Source organism: Varroa destructor, unplaced genomic scaffold (genome assembly GCF_002443255.2).
Source record: "Varroa destructor unplaced genomic scaffold, Vdes_3.0 BEIS01000003.1, whole genome shotgun sequence".
Taxonomy (NCBI): Eukaryota; Metazoa; Arthropoda; class Arachnida; order Mesostigmata; family Varroidae; genus Varroa; species Varroa destructor.
In genome coordinates this window covers 12,872,767-12,897,146 of record NW_019211456.1, presented here as the reverse complement: position 1 = coordinate 12,897,146, position 24,380 = coordinate 12,872,767, and the positions used below count along the sequence as shown (strand labels likewise).

The window sequence follows — 24,380 nt, the reverse complement described above, 5'->3', positions numbered from 1 at the left end:
GAGGAGAGCAAGGGACGGACGAAAATGGAACGATCTTTCGTGAGGCAGGACAGATGCTGTCGAGGGAGAGGGCAAGGACGCTACTCACAAACCTCGAAAAAGAACAGCCGCGTTGTATTGAGACTACACGGGCGCGCACTGTTCGCAACGGTGTTTGTCCTTTCCGGGCTGCGAAGATACCAGCCCTCCGACACATACGCGATCAAACGTTTCCAGCTTCTGTTAACAGAAAAATTAACAACAACAAAGATGGCCTTCTAAATCTAATAGCGAGATGAATTCGTGCGTTCTTGGATACAGAGGTAAATCAACAAAGAGATAAAGCCAAAGGTAGACTGGATTTGTTATGGAATGAAATATACGTGTAGGCCAAGTGCGAAGTGCGCGTATTGGAAACGATTTTACTTGATCGATCACCAACAAATGGCATCAACATTTCTTACGTAAATGTGGTCTGACGGCTTGTGATAGCATGTATTTCGGGAATGAACTATATTATGGTGGTAAGTATAAAACGTTCTCGAGCAAAAGACTCCTTTTTATGGACATTGGCTTAGTAGTAGTAGTAGTAGTAGTAGTATATGACCGTGTTAGCTTAGTTAATGTTGAATAAATTCTATCTGCAGAAATGTTATAAAATTAAATAAATAATATTACAGTCGACGGGACGGAGAGTTTTCCGACGAATGAAAGTTTCAGGAAAACTGAGGTGTCTGTATCCGCATGTATCAGGTAATCACTGGCGACACCTGATCGTATTTGGAATAGCTAGCAGAACTGGCAGCCTTTTTACACTATCCATCACGCGAACGATAGCAGTTTCTAGTTGGAGCTAAGCTTGAATTGGGGTGAAACGAATAGAGGCGTTAATGATGTTCTGATATGAAAATATTAACTGATTTCGATGTAGAGATAGCTGAACATTTGCCGCTCAGGAAGCGGTCATCCTTCCTGAGCTCGTGATGAACTGTCGACGCATACGGCAGGCACACAGAGCAGGCAACGGGCTAGGAGATCATTGCTGGCAGAGTCCGCGCTACATTTTTAGCGCTGCTACCTCGACGCCATAAGAGGTGTCCCAGCTGTCATAGCTGGGGGCGTTCGGTGGTTGAGTTCGCGATGATGAATAACTTGAATAACGGTGAAAGCGGCACTTTTTACATTAAAGACGGTTTAATCAATCATAGGATAATTGTTTCCATATTTGTACCTAACGAGATTATGGAACTGTAAGAAGGGATCACACAGTTTTCTTTCGTCCGTGCAGCTGATGTTTGGGTTTGCGCTCATCTATGAAGTTTTGAAAAATATTGGGTAGTTAGGTTTTGATGTGCCTGCTGCACAAAATAAGGCTATCCATGTATACCTTCGATATATCACGTGTACGCTGTATTTAAATCGTTGCATTTTACTCTATATTTTATCTATTTGATCATAGAACTTTTTCCACTAAGATTTAGGCAAACCGTTTCTCTAGAGAACAGCTAAAGGTCCAGGCTCGTTTCGGACATAAATTAAATGCTAGGTTCAACATATATACCTCGAACATGTTACGGCGTTTACTAATAATGAACAACTTGGCTAGATACTGAATCAATTATACTAGAACGGAGAAGTTATGTTATGTGTTACACATGTGTATACAAACTATGGCGTATAAGCATTATCCAGCTTACCTCTTCCTGTCGTACGATATGTGTCGTCACCCTATTTCTGAGGCGACCTTGGAAATCACTCTTACCAGAAAAAATAGAGAGTTTGCTCTTACTCTATTCTTTATTATAACAGCAGAAGAAGAAAAAAAAAACTTTAATAGACACGGTCTTCTTTTCACTTGCAATCTTTTATTTGTTTCTAACATCTTCTGACATTCCTTGAAACTATCCTAAATCTGCATTAAGGAAGTCTAATTGCCCCGTATTAGATAAATCACGTATTTGAATTTATAGAAATCAAACGTAAGCTTATTATAATGTATTACTGACACTGCAACGTGGCAGTAAATTATGAAATAAGACTATACAGAAATCAAGCTAGTGGAGCATTGTATGTTTAATGCAAAGTAGCAGGAAACAGGTTACTTAAATAAACAGTAATAACAATCGTTGATATTTCTACTGTGTTCGTTATACTTTACGTCGTTACATCATGAAGGATTTTTGTTCGGCGTTTCTGGAAAACCTGGAAACACCCCAGTCAGTCCGAGTGACACCCAAGTCACTCGGACTGACTGGAGTCCCACCCAAAAATTTCTTTCTAAATAATCACCAAGACACTCTGATTCCTATCTTTGAAATTTTTGTGATCTATCTCAACAAACCTCATGGCCGTGACATCAATGATACAATGTAAAGAGCACCCCAGCGCACCCCAACACGATAACCAGTTGGACCGTCAAATGAATCTACAACTCACTTGCCTGTCCCACTGGTCCTGAGCAGTTTTTTTTTTTTTTTTTTTTAATCAAACTTTGCATGGACTCGAACATGGCGCTCGACTTTGCATAATATGATTCGTACTGAAATAAAAGGGAAAATTCGCAGGCAAACTTTTTTTGGCCAGGCATATGTGTGCTGTCTACTTGCTGATCTAAACGTCGACTGCCCTTCAACAAAGAGAAAGTATCGTTGTTTTTCTGTCGATCGTTCCAAGAGCTTATTTTCCGTAGGCACAAAAAACGCTGAAGCAGCACTACCCGTGTTGTGGTGTGGGAGCGTTGTTAAAAATCATACCTTTTGTTTGTTGCCTTCACCGTAGCGCTTGATGATTCACTCAAATTGCAGCATGCCCCTTTATTGATAGATTTCTATCATTTTATGTATCGTGCTGCAATATTAATGGAGTTGAAACTATTACACGAGATTCCCTTGCAGATAGCTAACACGGATCGACGAAATGGAGGAGACTGAAACGAATCTTTCCATGAACTCTCCGGCAAAACACATCATAGAAAATCACAATCTGTTTGTGGCAGCTCGGAATGGGCAGCCATTTTTGCCACTATCAAATTTTAAAGTTCATTAGTATCACAAAGACATTTTAAAGGGCATTATTCCATTTATAGAGCCTTTGTCTCTGAATAAGATTTTCCAGAACTGTTCTCCTAGTAGGCAGTCGAGCAGATCGCTTAGGGTTAGCACAGTTCTGTGCAAGATTTCTTTTCCTTGAGTTTATTTTGTACCTCAATATGTCGACATGGGCAAATGTCGATTGAGCAATAATTGTATTGACTTTACTTACCAATAGATAGAAAGTCTTCGTAAAAAAGCTTTCTTGCATTTCTCCTCCCTATGCAGGTAAGCGTGCTTTGGTAACAATGCGTTTTCCTGCGGAAATTCCACCTGAATATAAAACAATCCTTCTAAAGGGTCCTATCGGCACTTTATGTTCTCTTTCATTAGTTCGAAGAAAATGCTTATTTCTGATCCGATAGGTACTACTAAAGTCGGACGACCACTATACCATCTAACATTTTTGATTAGCTAGACAACCGGAGGGGCATTTGCTTACATTAATATTGCAAAAATAGCCGTAACCATTTCTTCTGCATTATATTCCGGCTCCACTGTTGACCACCTTTCCAGTTTATATATATATATATATATATATATATATATATATAGAGAGAGAGAGAGAGAGAGAGAGAGAGAGAGAATTTCCAATAGAGACGAGATGTTCACAATAAGACGTGACCGAGGCTATGGCATAACAATATGAGAGGCAACAATTTCAGCTGGCATTGCTATTACGAGTCAAACAAGAGCTACAATAGAGTTTCTTGTGCCGCCGTATCGTAATGCGTTTTCCTAGATACCTTCTTTCACTAGACGAAAAAAAAAAACAGACTAATTTTTATGAATTAGATGTATGGTTGTTGTTAGCGGGGAGTGTGTTGTGATCTCTGCCACGTTTAGCAAAGGCCTTCAAGTATTTAGTAGTTTGTCGTAACTTCATTCAACGATCGTGACGGCACCAACGGCAGTCGAGCGCAAAAATGGGCGATGATATTTTTCTTTTTCCCCACTACAATACGGATATTGATCGGCATTCAGCGGACCAGCGGTAAGTCAGTGTAAATAAGGTAGTATTCAGGTGTTACTTGTCATATATCTGAATCCACGTTAGAGTAACTATTCGCCTTTGCATCAAGCTGCTGAATGTTTATTTGTAGGGTCTGCAAAATTGATAATAAAAATATATCCATTCAGGACTGCGATGGCGCACTGTATACGATCAGCCCAGTTAGAGAATCTATTGAAGAAAAATCCGTATTGATAGGCCCGTAGTGATAATTGTGTTAAGGTAGATGTTACACTAATTTTATATAGAGTTAGTTAAATCTGTATAGGTATTAGTTTGTAGACAAATCTTTCCATTTATCGCTTGTTCATCTCAGACAACGGACAAGTGGTGCTATAAAAATATCATCAAAACAAAGTTCAGACTAAATTCAGGCGCAACTTTATTACATAATAGCAGACTGGCGTTATAATTTATTGAGTTCCTTTTCTGGTCAGTCTGTACCAATATCGATTATGAAACATATGACAAATACGTACGTCATCGATACGCTCGTATTTAAACGTATAGAAGCACACACATAGACTGCGTTGCCGCATAAATCGATTAACAGAAATGTCCCAGTGTTGACGGTATGTTACTACAGTAGAACATCACACACGACACGCTGTACATTCGTTTGCAGAAACGTGCGGCCCCATTTCAGCGCAACATATACAAGGTCCTTTTGTAATCTAGCATTGTACTGTAGCAAAACAGACCTAATTCCCTTTGTTTGTACATTTGTCAGCAAAATCATTTTAGCTTTAGTCCACAGTGAAAGTCTATGCAGGTAATCATCATAGCAAGTTTGCGCGGAGCCTTCCAGTCAATTTACAGAGCACAAACAATGTTAAAATTTTGATTTGTTCGAAAAGTTGGCGATTGGCCGCGCTATAAAAGATCGCTGATCATATACTTGTTTACAGATATCAAATTAGTATATATCTTGTGTGGGTTGTCATGGCCACTGTTGCTGTTTGCACGTGCCTCTCTTACCAAAATCTGCTCACGTAGACTATAGCGGGCATATGAATGTGAGATATAGTTTAGCACGAAACATTTTGCAATTCCCTGTCTCACTGAATTTTTTTGTTCAAGGTTGTGCAGTCACGCATTTTACGTGCGGTCGGCAGTTGTACGCCGAAAACGATTCTTTCTGTAATTTGAAAATCACAAATGTTTGATCATTAATGCAGGCTATTGAGGTGTGCGAACTTATACGTACAGCTGAGTTGTTCTGTACACCTATGGCACATTTCGTTTACAGTCGAGGTATAAATTCCGTGCAGGATAAGTGGACCCAGCGTGACTCTGTTTTCGAACAGATCATCGTAGTTCTTTACTGTGTTCTGTGACGTGCCGGCTTAGAATAGAACGTGTGCTCAAAGAAATCCTATTACAGACTAGGTCTGTATTCTATAATTAGGTAGTTTTAAAAAACGGAATTTGCCCAATTATACCCAACTTGTCAATGGAAATATCAGAATGTAGACAATTTCCGATGTCTATTTTAAAACATATATACAAGTGGGCATTTTTCTATTTCTAGTACTGAATGAAATGTATATGTAAATAAGACGTCAGGCCTTTATCAGCTCAAATCCAGGCCGTGACAAGGCTTGTGGTCGAATTATCTTTTGGAAACGTGTAGAACAACAATTCGATGTCTCACACGGTTGACGGCGTGATGCCAAAAAATTGCTCAGAGGCAAAAAGGCTCTCCGCAAAAGCTATGGCGAAAAATCCAAATTTCGGATAAAGTCAACAATTGTTCTAAAAAAAAATTTGACTCATTCAAAGAAGAGGAGGGTTTGTCCTAACACAGGTGACGAAACGTCGAGTGTATGGGTATGGCGTGGAGCAAGAACAATCGTCGGAATATCATTTCGAAAGCGAGCACAGGCCTCCGAAAGTGGCTAGACTCAGCTAAATACGAATCTCTTTGACACCACCTTATTTGACTACCGAAGAGTTGTGCATTATAAATTGTAATTTAATTGTAGTAAATAGTAATTCCACTGCAACTATGGATTATTAACAAGATATTTCCAGAGAACTGTGTAATACTGTCTACCTTGAATTCCAGAAGAACAATTGATGGACTTTTTGCAACAAAATTCGATGACTAAACCAATGTTCCTAGTTTGTCATACGGTATTGCTGCTATGCATTGCCTCAGATGGCTGGTTCTCAGCGCTAAACGAAATGTGCCGTCCAATTCCAAATCCCGACCACCTCGAGACTCGACGACTGTCTTACTCCGACTCCTTATCTACTAAATCTGCTTTTTCTTATTTCTGAGGTTTAAAAGCGTGTTCAGGGACGACACTGGAGGGTCCCCAAAAGAAGCAACAATATAGCCGGGGTTTATTTTTATGACTGAAGTGAAAAACTGTTTCTTGATATGTCTGACAAACTGCTAGCATACGTGCCTTAAATCTGGCAAAGGTTTCTTGGGGGCCTTTTCGGTTGGTGCAGGTCGATGCTTAAAACAGTATTGGGCTTTGATCCAGGAGTTGTATCCAAAAAAGACACAGCCTATCTGTGTCAAAATAGAAACAAAGCACAATGAAAGGCTCAGGGACACAGTGCGCTTATTTCCTGTTTTAGAGTCAGAAGAAAAACCAACAAAGCGACAGATACTAAACATCCCAATCTACTAAAGCGGAATGTTCTAGCGGATTTCGCTTAGTCGTCATATCATAAATTTCAACTGCCCCAAACCCTACGTCATGACATCACGAGACCTACGTTCCAGTCCGTTTAGAGTAGAGCAGATTTTCCATAAATACTTGTTATTTTTTGGATCGTTTGAAAATTACATAAAATTCGACCGACTCTGTTTGTTGTTACCCCCCCCCCCCCCGTCTCTTACAGTTCTGACGAGCATGCATCATTGAGGAAAAAAGACGGTAGCGTATTTATCGGTAGACGGTAAGTCGTTTCTTGGGTATAATTGACACGCCTACGATGAATCAGTACATTTCAGTGAACGATCGATTTGGAGGGATTGACAATTCTCGAAATTTGACTAATTTCGGTCTTGAAAAGCTCAAATATATTTAATTTAAACCATGTGTAAATTATGAGTTACACCTTGTATTTAGAAAATGCATAGACACAGATGAATGTTCGCCTCTAGTGCGCTGTTATCCGGGTCCAATATCTGTGATACGTCCTATTTGAGTCTTCGCAATGTCTCCAGCCCGTGTCTTAAATCAGCAAGAAAAAAAACTATGCTACTTTCTACAGCTTTTAGCCATCACAGCTTAGAAAAATTAATCTTCTTGTGTAACGGTGCCATTTTCTGGAAATCGAATTTATCGAGTTTCCTCCCACGGGTATAGATATTCACCTGTATACAATATAACTAAGTTCTGTTAGATATGAGACGCAAAGAGATCGAATGTACGGGTACGTTAGAGTTCTATCTTCATGTTGGAAAGCTAATTTGTCAGGCTAAAATTGAGTCAGAACTATGCATGTTTTCGAGTTCACATTTACTTGGTGCCTCCTGCAGCTGTGGCCTGCGTTCGGTTTTTCCTTCAGTGTTACTAGAGCTTCGTTTGTAATAAACTTGGGCAAAGTAATATAACTTTTCCTGCCTTTTACATGGTATCTTCTATGACTGGTTATATACATTTTTGAAAGCCGTAAGATTGCGTGGTTTTCGGAACAATCTATGGACGACAACAGTCGAGCAGTGGCGTCTAGCAAATTGGAATCAGGTCCACCAAATTGGAATCAGAATTAAAAAGAAACGTTTTGCGAATTATAGTATTTTCGCCTATTTTGCTAACAGAGACTTTTGGCTTGTTTAAGGTGAGGTCGGTCCACTTAAATTGATAACATCCTTTCTGTAGTGCTCGTCAAAAAGGCTTCGTCTAACAGAAGGAAGTTAAGGAAGTTGTAAATCTACTAAGGGCACACATAGATTGATCTGCTCGACTACCTACGTTGCCGCCCCTAAAAATGTAAACTCTTATTTCTATGGCGAGCTCGCGCGACAGTGTATACTGGAATAATTCTAGCTAGACAAAAAGGCTACACTTCGTATAATGAGCTTTTATTATCTTGATCTTAGAAAATGAATCTAACAAACTTATTTCCAGCAGTAAAAATTACACTGGCATTCAGTGATTTTCTCAAACTATCCCACCCCCTCACCTATACGTCCTCAAATTGCAATTCCTGTTCCTGTTGCGGCATTTACTATCGCTATTTTACTACCATTTATCATTTATCTAGCAGCCTTCGTCCATTGATAATTAGTTCCTTCAGAAATCGGTTCACCAATCAGCCGACCCGCAAACGACATCCAACGGACGCAGTCAGTCACCGACGGACGTTGAAAATTTCCGCAAAAACACGATTACGGTACCGCGCCAAGCTGCGTTGCACTGCAAACGCCGAATTGGCCGGATTTTGCCACCCTCGCCACTGGAAAAATTGTAGTATCGGGCAGTAGTGTATTATTACGCTGCTCTGTCTTTTAGCTGCGGTATGGGATTGACGGGGGCACACAGAAGAAAGCGATTGCGTTGATGAGCTCAGTCCAGTTGGGCACTCGGCGCATTGACCGTTCGTTCATTCGTTCGTTTTAGCGTTCGCGTGCACATCGATATTACATGATCACGCTCTCCCATCTCTCGTTCCTCCCTATATCTTCCTCTCTCTCGCTTCATATTTCTCTTGCAGCATATTGCGGCAAGCTGCGTAAAACAGTTCAGCGACCAAGAGCAGAACTGCGGGTATCCTAAGTGTTTTAGACTTGCGGCTCCTGTTAAGTGCCTCATATCTTCCGAGAGTGGTAAAAAGTAGTAAGCGGTATTAACCGGTGAGTCGCTGTGAGCTGTTTTAATAACTGAATAGACTGATATTTTCGAAATAAGCCGAGTGTAGTTTGAGTCCTCGCACGGTAAGCATCGTACGTCTGGATGTTATGGCAGTGGCACGAGCTGGATTATTTCGAATTACACTCAACATTCTGGGTCGCTAAATAAGGGGCGCAACACGATCGAAAGGCGATGGCAAAAAGTAATGACGAAATCTTTCGATCTGTATATATATATTTCAAATATAGGTGCGAACGAAGTGCGTTCGTGTTGCTGAGAATGGCTGGTGTATAGAGCAGAAGAGTAAACGACGATCAACTTTTGGTCCGTCCGATACGGGGAGAGATAAACGATTTGCCTCCTACCGTGTAAAGTTAGGACCGAGTCAAGTTTGAGAAATCGGCCATCACTATTAAGTTAGCTTTGGGTTTATTTGCCTTAGACAGCGATCCTTCTTCCTAAAGGGATTGTTTACGAAGAATCGATTTTTTCGCAATACTAGCACTTACGAAATTATCGAATATTCTGGTAATAAACGCTCGAATGTTCTGGACATCTGCAAGACACGTGATAACATCATACACATGTTAACTAGCATATAGTGAAGGAGTTATTTTGTGAACGAAGCATTGGCGAGATAAGATAAATCTGAGTAAATTCCTTTGTTGCACAATCGTTTTTCCGGGTCAAACTAATTGGCATATATTTGATTTCCGTGTTTATCATCTTAGGCAGTCCTATGCGGAACAAACTGCTTTGTACCGGAATCACATTTTCGAGGTTGCCAGTAGAGAAAAAAACAAAAAGGAAATTTAAGAGGATCTCGAACTAACCAAGAAACTGCTGCAAAAAAATTGCCATTTTCAGCTTAACAATTCGAAAATAGGAACTTAACCTTGTAGCTAGCCCTCCAGACTGCCTAGAAATTGCAGATTGTCTAGAAACTAGTTGAATGTTGGGACTCTATATACAATCCTTTAGGGTAATCCTAAAACTCTTTGCGCATGTTTTGCGCGTTACACGCTACTTAGCTGACGGAATCCAGGACAGGATTAACCGGACAACTTGGCTGGAGGCTGGCTCATCCTGAATAGAAATTTTTTTTACTCATATGATTAATTTAAGTCTAAGTAATCATATATATATATATATATATATATATATATATATATGTTTATGTAAGGTCGAAGAAGGTAGCGGAGAGCGCGATACGCTCCTTTTAGAATGCTCGTAAGCGGGCCATTTTGGTAATGTTTTGAAAAAAATAGGACCAAAAGTTTTTATGCTCGAGAAGTGAAAATAGCCCAAGAAGACAAGCAAAATATAACAAGACGTTGCTGATAGCAATAATATGTTAGCTCTTTCGCTTCGAATCACGTTCAGCTCTACAAAACAATAAGGCATTCTTTGCGACGATGACATTGTCTGTTTAGCCCTTAGATTGGTTGTTCTATCAACATAATTTTTACTTTTCCTATTATCAGCAGGTAGGGTTTGAGGACACTCAGAATTTCCTGCAATGTTTATGGTTTGATAGGCATGATAGTTTGATGTCTTTACCTATGGCATCTAGAAGGCTAGAAGAAATGGCAGGACTGCATGCACTATTCCCACACAGGCTGTGTCTAAATGTGAACATACAATATCGGACTAGACTCGTTGCGCCATGACATGTAATAACGGCAAAACCGATATACACACACATAAATACTATCGATATACTCAGATGTTGAATCACGTATTGACCGCCAGCTGAGCTGAGCCGATGACATATCAGTAGAGTTAGAAGAGCGTACCCTTCCTGTGTACGTTGCTCTACCGTCTGTGGCTTATAGCATGAATGGAGGCAAGGCCTAATCAGTTGAATAGCTTTGTGTGCTATCAGTAATAACTGTCACGTATAGCAACTTCGCAGTGTACCAGCCAACGTAGGGCAAACTATTACAAGAGGCATGTTGTTGCATCAGCCTGAAAATACTCAAATAAAAAACAGATGAAACTTTTTTTCTTCGAAATAAATTACGGCAGATTTGACCTTCAGCTACCTTCTCTACGTTATTTATCTCTGTCTTTTGATAAGTTTCGCTCAGCATCAACAGCAGCGGACGTCTTTTCAACTGAATATTGCGGAGTGCGTGTACACTTAGTTCGGAAGCTCAGAATCATTCAGCCTCAACCATACCCAGAACGGTTTAGCATGTACTATAAATAAGGGCATACCTGTTTTTCTACTTGCCTGCATCATACGAAAAAATTCGAAGGTTAGATACGAGGCTGCTGGCTATGTCCTGCATAAAGTAAATTCATAGAAGATGCGGTTTTTGCCTGAACGGCAGACGCTGTGACTTTGTGCGCTTTGTCACCCAAAGTACAAATCTATTTATTCGAGATTTAAAAATTAGTAGGCTCTATTCCGTGTCTTTAACGTTTGACCCCTGTCTCGCCATTTGAACGACAACGACATCCTGATCCACTAAACGCTTAGCACGGGTCTAAGCTATAAATGTAAAGTTTTTTTTGTGCGAAATTATGCTTTGGAAAAAAATCAACTAGTTAAAAAGGATTCGATTTTATCTGACGTGTTTTGTCGTTTACTCGCCTGCGTCATGACATCTACGATGGTTAGAGGCCACCTTTTTCATTATCATCAAGGCCTGGCGTATCAACTATGGCAATAACAGCGCAGAAGATCTCAAAGCCTTTCACCAGCTTCCTGCAAGGTGCTCGCTGTTCGCTCAGAAAAATACACATGGCTAGCTATACTGCTAACTGACCGGTTCTGTTTTTGTTGTTAATACTCGGAATGTTTTCTACTACCATCATGCTTACTATACCAAATATATGCGCTTTGAAACGGGCGATATTCTCAATAGCGGCCGCATATCGGTCTATATTGGCTGTAAAAACTGAGCGGATGAATTGACGTTCTACTTGATTCCGTCGAAAATTTTCGTCGGAAACTTGGGCCGTCATTTGTTTGCCGATAGTAAAGCTAATTTTAATCAGAAAAACTTATCACACATACACAATTGTTAATTTTAAGGAACTTACATTGAATTTATCTGTCTACACTGCAAAAAGACACACATCATGTTTAGTCCAAATATATAATGGCGGCATTATTCGATTTTAGACAATTCACGGAACAAACGTTTTCAATGCAAGCTAACAAACGTCAAATAGTACGGCCAGTTATAGCCGCCCAAACGAACGGTGAACCAAACGACGTGTTGCGGTTCGGAAATTAACAGCTCAAAATACAGGAACAAAAGTGAGACTATCGAACTCTTCTAAATCACTTTGTGTGGAACAATCGATGAATTTATCGAACACAGAAAAGACTGATCTGATTTTCTAGGACCTGAATAATACCGATATTTCTGTGCTATTCGGCATGCTGTACAAGCCCATGCTGTGATGCCCTTGAAACCATGTCATCGCTTTTAACTGTTTGCCTATGCAGATGAATCTATCCATGGGAACTCTCGAAAGAGAAAGCTGTAACAATTAACGCTAAGGGAGATGTTGCGGCGTATGAACTATATGAAACGGGCTCGGACGCTAACGCAACGAAAGCTCGAAAACCTTACATACTCATTATAGAGATCTTAACAATTGCTACGACTATTATTTTCCTATCATTTCAAGGGGTAACTTGATTTTCGCTTTGTCAAGCCGATGTTCGTCGGCCGCGCATCTCGAGTCGAGTTCTTTTTTACGCACAGCGTTTGGTCTTACGTAGCTATACAACGACTGTATACGACGTCAGCAAACACTTGAGAATAAGGTTTCGTAAGGGTCGCATTTGTGGGGCTTATCAACGCTGAGAGCTAAGCCGAACGGGAAAACCGTGGCGCTGCTGCAACCGGACAAACAGAACTGAACATGCACAATGGGAGACAGAGGCTTCCGCCTATAGATACGTGTCACATCTACGTTATGGCCGCAGAAATACAATTCTTTTAGCCACAGGCCCATAGGCCACACAATGGGTCTCAGCGCATAATCAACTGTAGAAACATATGAACTTATTAATAAACAACCGCTCCATTGCGTCGTGTCTTTGTCACTTGGCTTGGACAACACTTGTAGCATACGTAGATGACTTTGAAATGACCTTCATTTTGTACAATATTTATCAACAACCATTTCCTTCACGGAAGCTTGTCCGGATATTTAGGCAATTAAAGTAATGCAACAGGAAAATGAAGCCTATACACATATATAGACAAAGGTAACATGTTTGTGTGCATAGCCGCTTGCCAACAATATAAAAATAAGAACGCCGAGAATAGTTTGCCTGAAAATGCCTTCATAGAAATAATGTTAAGCTCACACATGGCCACTGCCACTATTAAGGCTGTAAACTGATAGATACCTGTGCAAGATTTTTTGCCATAGTTCTTCAATGACCGCTTTCTTGTCGTACCTATGGTACGCCCTCATTACTCAAATATATATATATACATAGATATATAAGAATTTAATTGACATTCAAACTGGTTGAAAATCAGCGTCGAAGCTTTATTTTTTTTCTAGCTTTTTTCCATGAACTGAATCGTTAAAAGTATCTTTGCATATTTGCTCTAAAAAAGAGAAAACATTTGGTTTTTCTCGAACTCACAAATCCCTCAGCGGAGTTTATCACTGTTTTTTTCCATAATCTGCAATTACAACTAGCTGATTGAAAAAATCACTTCTGTACAGTATATTTAAATTGTGAAATAAACCATACGCTGGTCAAAGTGTTAAATAAAATTAGTAGACTATTTAAATATATATATTTTATGTAAGCGGTAGTACGTTAACTGATGTTTTGCAATCGCTAGCTTCGACTGCTGCTGAAGAATCTATCAGATATTCTAATGGCTTTCTTGCTCTTCACTCTGAACTGGGGTTAACAATAGCGGTAATACGAAATAACGTTTTCGTTTGATTTTCTGCGGGATTTAGGCAGTTCCAATAAGATAGATTACACTATGAAACTATGATAATGTCAAGATTTTTTTAGAATTTTCCCTATAGCTGTATAATCAAAAATGCTAACGTTAACGGTAAATTAAGGAAGCATAAGCGTTGTGTGCCACCAGCCTCGGCTGTCGTAACCGCTCACTGTAAAGACCAATATTCAATGCTTTTTTAGCATTTATGTTAACGAATTTTTGCCATAGGCTCGTCAATATAGTTTTTTTAATGCCCTACTTGTAACTAACCGTTGGTGTAGCCTGGTACTTACGTAAATATCTAGTAAGGTGTTTATGTAATTATACTTAGAGATTAAAACGGGCATGGAGGGCTATGGTATAGAATATTACAATAGATGAAAAAGAAACTCTGGTTCTACACGGATTAGTGGAAATTCTACGAAAGCTGATCTAAGTCGTCAAACGTCCTGTGTGACGTTAACACAAAGTTTTTGGGCAACTGCATAGAACGTCGCAGTCACATTGCTAAAGTTTCACAAGCTTGAGGCCGAAATTTGAGATCGTTATTGGCTGACTGTTGAGACCTAGAATACGTAAAAAGGAAAGTCTACCGACTTGCGTATTTGGGAACCGAATCGTATCAACAATAAACGTGTATAAAAAGGCTATTATTAACTAGAGGTTTAAGTTCGCCAGGAGCAGTAACTTCTCCTTGTGAATTAATTATACCGTCTACTAGAATAGCGTGCGATTGCATGGAGGCGCATGTTTGCAACGTGCACCTTCCGTACGCTAAAAGCTGTTATTGCAGTTATCATTAGTTAGTAAATAATCCGCATAGAAAGCTCTTTGCCGAGTTTTGTAGTGACCTGTATACAATTAATCCTACGCGTATTCACCGATCTTCGTGCTTATAGGACATGAAATAATTATCGTTAGATAAAAAAAAATAATTCAAATTATATACTTGGCTCAGATTTATCTGTAGTTAAGTTTAGATCGTCTCTAAAATTGACTTGTTCGTACTGTAAATAAGATTAGAGAATTGCTATTCTTCAGTAAAGATCAATATTTGACACAGGCCGTTGTTAGTGACGCTGCTATAATTTTACGTATTTTCTAGGGGAAAATTAATATTAGTGTGGTGGCAAAGGACTGACGCGCAAATTATCTGGCCCCTGCAATCTGCTGGCCTTCAATAGGCGTAAGAAGAGATTAGATTATGGAAAAAAAAAAACAAAAAAAAAAAGCTAAAAATTGTTTGGCAGTTTTAGCTAACACAGCTGAGAATTTTTTGACTTCGACCGGGATCGTCTTCAGCTAATTCAGATAATTATCGAATAAAACGAATATACGAATAAACATAATGTTTATCATCCACTCAATAAGACATAATCGTTTTGCAATTGTGGAACGCCACCAGCCGTCCGTTCCACCGATTACTTCTATAGTCCTATCCGCAGAATAAGCGCTAAAGCTCTTCGAATGTCTCCGTTTCCGACTCTAATCAATTCTATTATCATTGTGTGAAGACACATTAGCGCTTGACAACAGTATCTATATAACACTGGTTGTTATGCAGGGGTCTATGCAGGAGTGACTGTAGTTGTCCAACGCGAACAATAGATTCGTCTAATCTTCTACGATTTAGTCGAGTAACGACAGCGCGCCAGTTCCTGTTGTGATAAACACGATAAGCTACGCTGATCTTAATAATACTTGTTAACCGTGTACCATAATCTGTCTCTATTTATGTGTATCGGTGTAGCTTTCAACGGCAGGAAACGCCACACACGATTCAGGGCCAAACCATTGCTACTATTGGGCCACCGAAACCTTTAGGACTTCAAATCGTATCCCCTTTTCTATTGGTGTATTTGCTGGGCTCGGTGAGCAGCGCGCAGACTTAACCCAGTCGCAAAGATTAGAACGGTGACGTACGGGCCATTTACTCCAGCGACCAGCAGCAACGCGTTAGCCTAGCCACTATATGGCCTGGCACCACCTTCGGTTAGTCAGCCAACTTGCCGATCTATCAAGTAGCAAAAGTTAGATCGATATCGCTGCTGTTAAGTCATGATAGTACGCGTTTATGACGACCAGAAATGACTCTACCATTGTCAGCAATCGCTAGAATGCCATGCAGCTATAGAGTCGTCAACACCGATGAAACAACGTAAGCTGAGCTGACTCTGTCCTGATCAAACTGAACTTCCACCACGCTTATACATTAGCGCGTACCTTCTCTGGTCGCTCTCAAGCCAATAGATGGTATGGCAAAAGTTGGAAATCAAGAAGGCACATGGGTCGCCCTTGTAAGCGTGGCATTCCCGACTGGAGGAGAAGAGGACGCATGATGGCGCTGTAAAAATTATTTTTTAAACTCACCATCTTGATTCACGGATATTATGCCTAACAGTGCATGCCATAGGCAAATGGCGGTGAAAGCATCGCTGCATTATTACCTACGCGTGGACGCGTAGGTAATGCGATCGTCGATTGTGCTCGCGACCTGGCTCATTCCAAGTGTAACCTATCTGCCTGAAAAAAGGGTAGGCGCATTTAGCACGCTGTGTCGGCTCTAGGCACCTAGGCTCAAATTTGTTTTTTGCTTTAACTGTCAACGCCTTCTGGCTAACTCCCGGTGATATAAAAATGGAAAACGCATCTCGGTAACGGATCTGCAGTGTCAAGGGTAAAAACCTGCACGCGACCCATATGACAGCAAGTTACGCAATAACAAAATAATCTCTGCTCGATAGAATGATACTATACCCCTAACTAAATTAAAGACAACGATAATATTTCGCCAAGACATTGACATAAGAAAATGGCTAGCCAATTCCTGGAACAAGACAAATTTACCATCGACATATTTGGTGGCTAAATCGTTGTAGCTAGAGTCGACTCTATGAAAGAAATAATTCAATGTCGTATCATTGAATTAAGCGAACGACTTAATTCACTTTATTAATTATGTGGCCGCTAGGCGTATGTTTTATGCCCATGGCACCTGTCACCACAGATCGGAAAAAAAAACTCCCCATACGTAGTTGGATAGACTGCTAACCTAAGGATATATACGCAAGGTTACATGACTAAAGGCCCAAGACAAAGCAAAACCTTGTTTCTTTGCCATGCATCTGTCATGTTTCTCTGGGTTGTACGGATAAAAGCCCAACGAATCGCTATATTCACTTGATGTATCGTTGAGCTTATGCATTAGATACCAGTTCTAGCTGTTCGAAAATCTTGTTTTTTAAAGAAGTTCATGTCTACATTTCGCCTACGGGCACCGGATCCTGCCCCCACGTCTTCGTCACGATAGTGCGGGATTTTCGCTAGTACTAAACTTTTATCTTTGCAGTAAAACTGCCTCTGGACCTACGCATTTTTTATATTCGTACTATGTATAAATAGATTGGATTATTTCTCACTTCTTAGAGATAATTTACTTGTTCCGTATAGCGTCTACTTAGGCTCGATTTAGTATTATTTTAACATAGGCTAGTACAATTATCGGTTCATAAACACTCAAACAGTGTTTATCGGCTCTCATGCGTTACCTAATGTAAAACTAACAATAACATTTCTAGGGCAATACGAATTTGCATTGCAAATGGGGCAGATTCGTGTTATGGCACTAAATAACGATCCTAGTAAAATTATACGTATACTAGAGCCTTAACGCTCGTGATCTCTGTAAAAACTTTCATGTATAGGGTTTAATTTGCAAAATGTACATATATTGGAAATCTTCCACTCAGTTGATCCAACCTATTACACTTACAAAAGAATACTTTTCTCTTTACTGAAAGGGTGACTCTAGAGTTTTATATGATATATACCATGAAACACTATTTGAATTATATCTGACAGGTATATATATACAGTGAATGGGCGTTTTCGTTATATGAACGCAATATAACAGCTGCGCATATGAACCTATTTTACGTGTTCCCTTTTATAGCGTTAGATGACACGGATCCATCTGATAATATGGCCTACTGAAATAGCGCCTGCTTTCGTTTCGAAAGCTGTTTAATTTATATTTCAAAGAACAACTACTCCTTAATATAATCCGTTGGTAATTGTTGCTAGTCCTATTCGTACTCGGTAGTGAGATTGTGAAGCTCTAACGGGAAGCTCGGTCGGATCACTTTCTGAACTCATATCGATCGATCTATCTATCTATCGAGTATCAGAACATTTTCTTCGAACAACAGCGCTGCCGTTTTGCTACGATGAGCTCCATTTATGTGGCTAATCCACTCTGAGCAAACGTAACTCTACGTGCTTCTGGACAAATCACGAAAGCGTTTACTCGTTCACGATCTGACGACATCTGTTAAGCGCTGGAATGTCGCGTACCGCCATCCATACGTTATGGATTATTATTGCTTTTGCGTCAGCAGCAGCTGGGACGTTATCTCTTACACTAGTCGCATTACAATCTTTTTCCATACACATATGTTTTCTTTCCAGTTTTCCGTTTGAAGACTTCATCGTGCCATCGGTAGCATATCTTAAAATGGCTTTTGTGGTGCAAAAGTGAAGCCGAACTGACGTCGATCGTCAAGTATACCCTTGGCCAGTTTGTCTTGTACTGCCGCTAGTGCAGAAAAAATGAATTCAGATATTGCATTTTACTTCAGACCGAGTCTTATAAAGTGAGTTTAGTTCCGATTGTGGTCATCTATGGCATTTTACTAATGCAGCTAAACAGACTTCAAAGATGACTCGTACGACACAAAGCGTTGTTAAAAAAAACTAGCTCCTCACGAATAGATCATGGAAAGGTTCCCAGTTCGATAAGTAGACATAAATAAACATTATGGGGTGTTAAATATATACTAACTAACAATGTTGATTATAATAATAATCAACATAATTTGTTCAAAGAAATAAGACCAGTGATAGCATAGATTTACTTGTATTTGGTCGAAACAACCCAACGATGGCAGGGTTTAGAACTGGCAGTAAGCACCAAGCACGTAAAGAAGCACAGACTCTACAAAGAACTAACTGTCGAAGCTTATCTGGAAGACCCACCTGGCAACTGGTACTCTGCTTGCTACTTGCTAATTTTTACGTAAGAGATGGGTGAAAAATATAGGACCAACCATATCAGTTTTTGAGTCTAAACTCTATTGAGGATCTAGGGTTTGCCTCCAAACAGTCCACCAAAATATCTCTGAATTCGAGTGCTTCGTTTCATATACATATAGACATGTGTTTAATTTTTAGTTCCGTGATGAACGGGTTTCTAGCGACTCCCGACACAGCGTGCAGGTGTGAATAGAATTTAGACACCTCGAGAACGCCCGACTGTGAGGTCGGTTCGAAAGTCATCATCACGGAAAAAAGACGATCTACGACTGACAGAAAAGTGAATTAAAAGTACAAATGTTTGTTATTAGATTAAATTTGCCGCTATCACTGAGCTATAGTGACGTGTTGGACTTACGCGTGGAGAAACACTGTCTTTGAACGAAAATGGATTTTGTAAAATGATAGTGATATAACGGGGTGCAATCAACCGAAACGCTTATTTCACGCAATAGCTTAACTTGTTTATTTTCGAGATCAGAATTATTGAAATTTCGCCAATTCGGCCAGTTTGTAACCGCACAGGGTGAGGGTCACAAATTGCCATGGTTTGGCAATCGCTAAAAATCGCAAAGAGATAAATTGTGAAATTTAAAGCGGCCATTAAATAAATGATCGAAATCATAGAGCGTCCTGATACACCATCAGAGACATTCCGATCGTAACGCTCACGGAGGAAACTGAGAAAGATATACAGAAACGCCATTCTGCATGGAATATCTTCTGCCTATCTTCGAGTCTGCCTTGATTAATTCAACCGAAATATATATATATATATATGACGCTTATCCTATTTACAATTTTGTCTTAATTAGACCTTTTTGACTGCTATCTAGAAAGGTGAGAAGCAATTTCGTAAGCAAAAAATGTCTCGGCATAAAGATGTAATAGGGACATTGTTTTGACTTTAAGGTTTTTCCAAATTCGTGTTCACCTCTTGAATTCTACAAGTAGCTCTATCCTATTGTTCTAAAAATAATTTGTTATCCATACAATATCGTTATTACGGTTGAAAAAAATGCAGCTGTCAATATGGTCTGCGTCACAAAGCGCCGAGATGCCGACACAGCGGGCCATCAAGTCGGGTCACCCTTGAAGAAGACCCACTTCTTGTAATCTTTACCATTCGCTCTTTTAGCTTGCCTCATGTAGCTACAATAAAATCGTATGATAACATCGTTTTTCTTCGTCTACGAACAGCGTTTACAAAATCTCAGCAATTTTACTTAACGTATAAATGACAGGATAAATTGAATGGAAGATATTTTGATTGCTGGCTTGGCGTTATGTTTGAAATTACGGATACGTCTGCTGGATCCTAGAGACCACTTCAATACCATTCGGCGTTTCGAACTGACACACTGTTGGCAAGCAAGATCATGTACGCGTTATGTCCTTGGCCCAGTGACATCAGCTCAATGATGACAACCGGGTAAAAAGGAGTGCTATTATTAATACAAAATGAATATCAATTATGAAGCCAGTTAGTGCGTGACGATGGCCGTGGATGCAACTCTCGACGATGTTAGCGCTAATGTATATTTCGCGATAACTCTCGGCGTGGAAACGACAGCGGTCGGCGTGTCGAGGTGACGCTACGCCTGGTACCCAATCTTCCTCACATAAATCAGACATACATATATACAGTCGCAAAGGCGATTTCCGGCGTAGAGGCAGAAGATCCGGAGAGATGGAAGTAAAAACTAAAAAACCATTTGATGCTTGATAAAGCGCGCATTCTAGGTTGTATCAGAACACCAATGCCAAGGGCAGACCATCGATCACTTGTGACGTAACGAGGTATATACCACTTGTTGTTCTGGCAGCAGTTATATAAATGCTACCAGATAATAATAGTTTTCGTATTCAAGGAGTCATAATTATTGTCATTGAATTTAACAAAAGAAACAGCAGGGACAACTAAGCTTCCTATCTGCTCTAATCGAGTCCATTCGACACAGGCCAGAAATGCTATGATAGGGATGGGCAGGGAATGGGCGGACCTTGAAGATGGATTTATGGCACGCTAAAAAAGTTGCCATTGGGGTGAATCATTATAAACGGACCACCGAAACCGCATTATGTACTTCAGTGTAACTGGCAACGGCACGCTACCCGGTATTCTATGTATTTGAAGGTATATAGCTTAATTAATACGAAATAATTTTCCTGGCAAAACATATCCGGAACGTGCGTGCTTAAACTACTCTGATCGCAATTATTTTTAGTACTACTCATAAAAGTAGACATTCGAGATAAGAGTACTCGAGCGACGCGTGGCATCCACTCCGGGCACGATAAGCCACCGGAACGAACGCTGAAAAATGTGCGGATGAAGACAAAAAGCACTTCGACGTAACATGGATGCTTCCCTGACATATAGTGGTACATTAGGAAGCTAAAAGGCGTGTCGCACGGGTCATTTGTCGCTAGCTAACTATATCATCTATTTATCTATGAGCAATATGGTAAAAAGTCAGCAGTAGTCTTCTATCGTTCAGCTCAGCTTATCGTTTGACAGTTTTCTCGAAAGTTCATGGCAATATGAGATTAGATGGCAAAACGTTCTCTTCTATCTTAATGACTTACTTATATATTGGATGCGAAAAAGACTATAAGTTACTCCAATTGGCTATTGTTCACTGGTCGTATTAGGCTAACGTAAACGTGAACAGAATGTATGACGGCTGGTTTAACTTTTATAGCCCTCTCTAAAGGAAACAAGGCTGTATGAGTAAATGTAATAAGTTTTTCAAACGTTTCTCAGTCTACCTAGCTACAAAATTTAGAAATGTTCCTACGTTAAGGAAGAGGCTTCTATAGAAACCAAGAGGGCGGAAACATTATTGTTTCGTAGATTGTTGTACACCAATTAAGGGAACGATTGTTCGTGCCAGATACTTCCGTTAGTGACATTAGGAGATAAAAGATTAATTCGAGGGTTGTTACACCTATGGTCCTATAGTAAGTACCTCAAACAGTTTTATAACCACCGTGGGAAATCTGCAGCTTTGCCAATAAAGAAACAAACGTACAAAACAGTTTAAATGTACTGGTTTCCAGTAACGGTCTGACGCCGTGCAACCCGCTATCGAGCGATCCTGTGAGCCATCGAGTTTCGAAGGCTTTACGATAACGTGAGTTTCAAATATCGGTCCGTCCATCAACGGCCGTTGCCGGAACTGAAGATAATCTCGTTTCTACAAGTTGATCTGACTCAGCTGAATTGACGTATTTTAGAGGCATATGGTCCTTAAATAATATAGAACAATTATGAAAAGAAATATGATGTGTTTATTTTTTCCCTAAACAGATATTAATTGTCTTACTTTAGGCTCGCATGCGTATTACCCCTACAATACATGAATTCGGATAGAAGCATGTAGGGCTACGCTAGCCTGTGACGGTTCAACTCTTCCTTTTCTTACCGAATCACCATATATTATACATGGCCTGAAGGGATCAATGCAACGCATCATTGAAAATCTATAAGAAATTATAAAAGCGAACTTGTTTGCACTATGAAGTTAGCAAAAAGTTCCGTGAATCTCGGCAGAACTCGTTTTATGGAATCGATTAACTGCGCAGACAATCATTGACGTTTTAATCGATAGTAGTCCGTCATTCATGCACTATGCCATTGTCTGTCGTACGTTTAATATATGTATCTTATAAGACAAGCACATCTAGTTTCGCGCGTCTGCGCTACGGTAAGCGCAAGCCTTGTGTACACTGTGGTGATGGTAGGCGCGCTACTGTGGAAATGGCTCACAGCTCGTGGCTTGTGGTATCACGGCGAAGGTAACCGCCGAGGAAAAGTTCGTCACACTGAAGGGTATGACATATGTCAGATATTAAGATATATTTTATATTTTTTAGTGCGACGAACGAGACGACTTTTGCCCCTTGAAGTTATCCTGCGTTATCTGGGATATTCTACGGTTATTAGGGATTATTGACAGATTTCATAGATAGAAACTCTACCCTTCTATTTCGCCGTTATGGCCGATGACAGAGAAGGCACAAGCCTGAGATGAAATGAAGAGAGGTTTGAGAAACGGCCGTGGCTTTCCGCACCGGACAAGATACTCATCCCCCCCCCCCCGCTGAATTAAGGACCTAGGGCGCGGTTTTTCCTGCTGCAGCTGGCAATATCCTGTCTGGATCTCTCAAGCAATGTATGCATCAGCTTCCCGACTAAATTCGTTTGCATGTTTAATACGACAGATCAGAAATGCTTGAAAAGAGAAAGACTTTCCTGGGGCGAGCGCCTTGACCGGGCCGGATAACGTGGACAACATTCTCTCTTCTACTGAAGGGAGGCAATAGCAGTTATTGTGAAAGTTACGCAAAGCCGTCGGCAGAGGTCTTCTTTTGTTGTAAAGTTTACCATTTTGACGTTATTAAACTCGAGTATAGTAATAATACGAATTGCTATTATGTAAAAATCTGATATGAGGTGTAACTGAGCGGAATCGGGCTGGCAAATTAAGCACGAAACTCCTATTTGTTAAGATTTTTTAATTCATCACCGTTCAGCTTTGCTTGATAAAGCTTTAACAGCTTTATTAAGCTTACTTAATTCAAATAACTAAAGATTAGCCGTTGCTTTCAACATGATACTAAACAGACGTAACATTCTACAGTGCTGGATAGCTACGATCGTCCATCTACAGACGGATCAAAATTCATCAGCAGTGTCATTGAAAACCACTCTACGTTTTTTCAACGTTTCGTCTTATGTTATTTTGTTATGTCTTATATTATGACATTTCCGGAATGCCTTTTCCAGAAAGCTAAACGATGGACGTAAGGCAATTATTAACTGTGTCTGTGAATTCTCATCTGTAGATAGTTGAGCGCGTACTAATATGATCCCTTCAATTCGTTGTCTCCCCCAGGGGGCTTAAACCAATGCTAGGTCAACCAGCTCCTACTTGTCCATTGTCGTTCGATAATAAATAGGCCTTCAATTGAGACTCGCTCGAATTCGTTCTAGGGACGCTGACTGGTTTCGCATAGCTATTGGATAGTATCGTCTGCGTTTGACTCCTTGCAAGTCTGGCAAGATCATTCGAAATGCTGCCATAATCTACGTCGTCCATCATTGCCACTAGCTTGAATTGATAGTGATATATTATTACCTAGATACACTTAAAACAAAGCGAACAAACCATAACAGTGTAAGCTGAATCAAGGAGCGCTCGACTTGGCGACGGCCACCGGGCTGCATATTAGAGTAGAGAGCTGGGCGCATGAGTAGCGTTAAACTCCATGGACCTCCATCAGATGTACATATTGTGCTTTGTCTCGTTAGCGGGCGGCTGTTTTATAGTCGGCATGGGCTATAAAACAGCCGGCCGAGGACGAAAAAAAAAGGAGAATTGTGCTACCTCAGGGGATTCCAGCGGGCAATAAACGTCATGTGTCGTCGCTCATGGTAACGAGG

The 24,380-nt window shown here is 40.2% G+C and overlaps 1 protein-coding gene and 1 long non-coding RNA gene across 5 annotated transcripts in view; one reads left to right on the top strand and one right to left on the bottom strand.

The window, feature by feature from the left end:
* Positions 1-24,380, top strand: part of LOC111246207 (ubiquitin carboxyl-terminal hydrolase 2-like) — a 114,466-nt gene that overhangs the window by 13,892 nt on the left and 76,194 nt on the right. Inside the window, exon 1 of one of the 3 annotated variants that reach the window (XM_022795435.2) lies at positions 142-503. The exons of the other annotated variants lie outside the window; for them this stretch is intronic. The gene's annotated coding sequence lies outside the window, so the exon portion shown is untranslated. Of the gene's footprint in view, positions 1-141; positions 504-24,380 lie in introns of those variants that run through there. 3 annotated transcript variants of the gene reach the window in all.
* Positions 3,833-24,356, bottom strand: LOC147756540 (uncharacterized). 2 transcript variants are annotated; one of them, XR_015324609.1, is made up of 3 exons: positions 24,106-24,356; positions 16,211-16,363; positions 3,833-5,218 (listed from the first exon to the last, which is right to left on the bottom strand). It is a non-coding gene; the product is annotated as an uncharacterized LOC147756540 (long non-coding RNA). The 2 variants fall into 2 exon arrangements; XR_015324610.1 differs by lacking the exon at positions 3,833-5,218 and adding an exon at positions 8,012-9,453.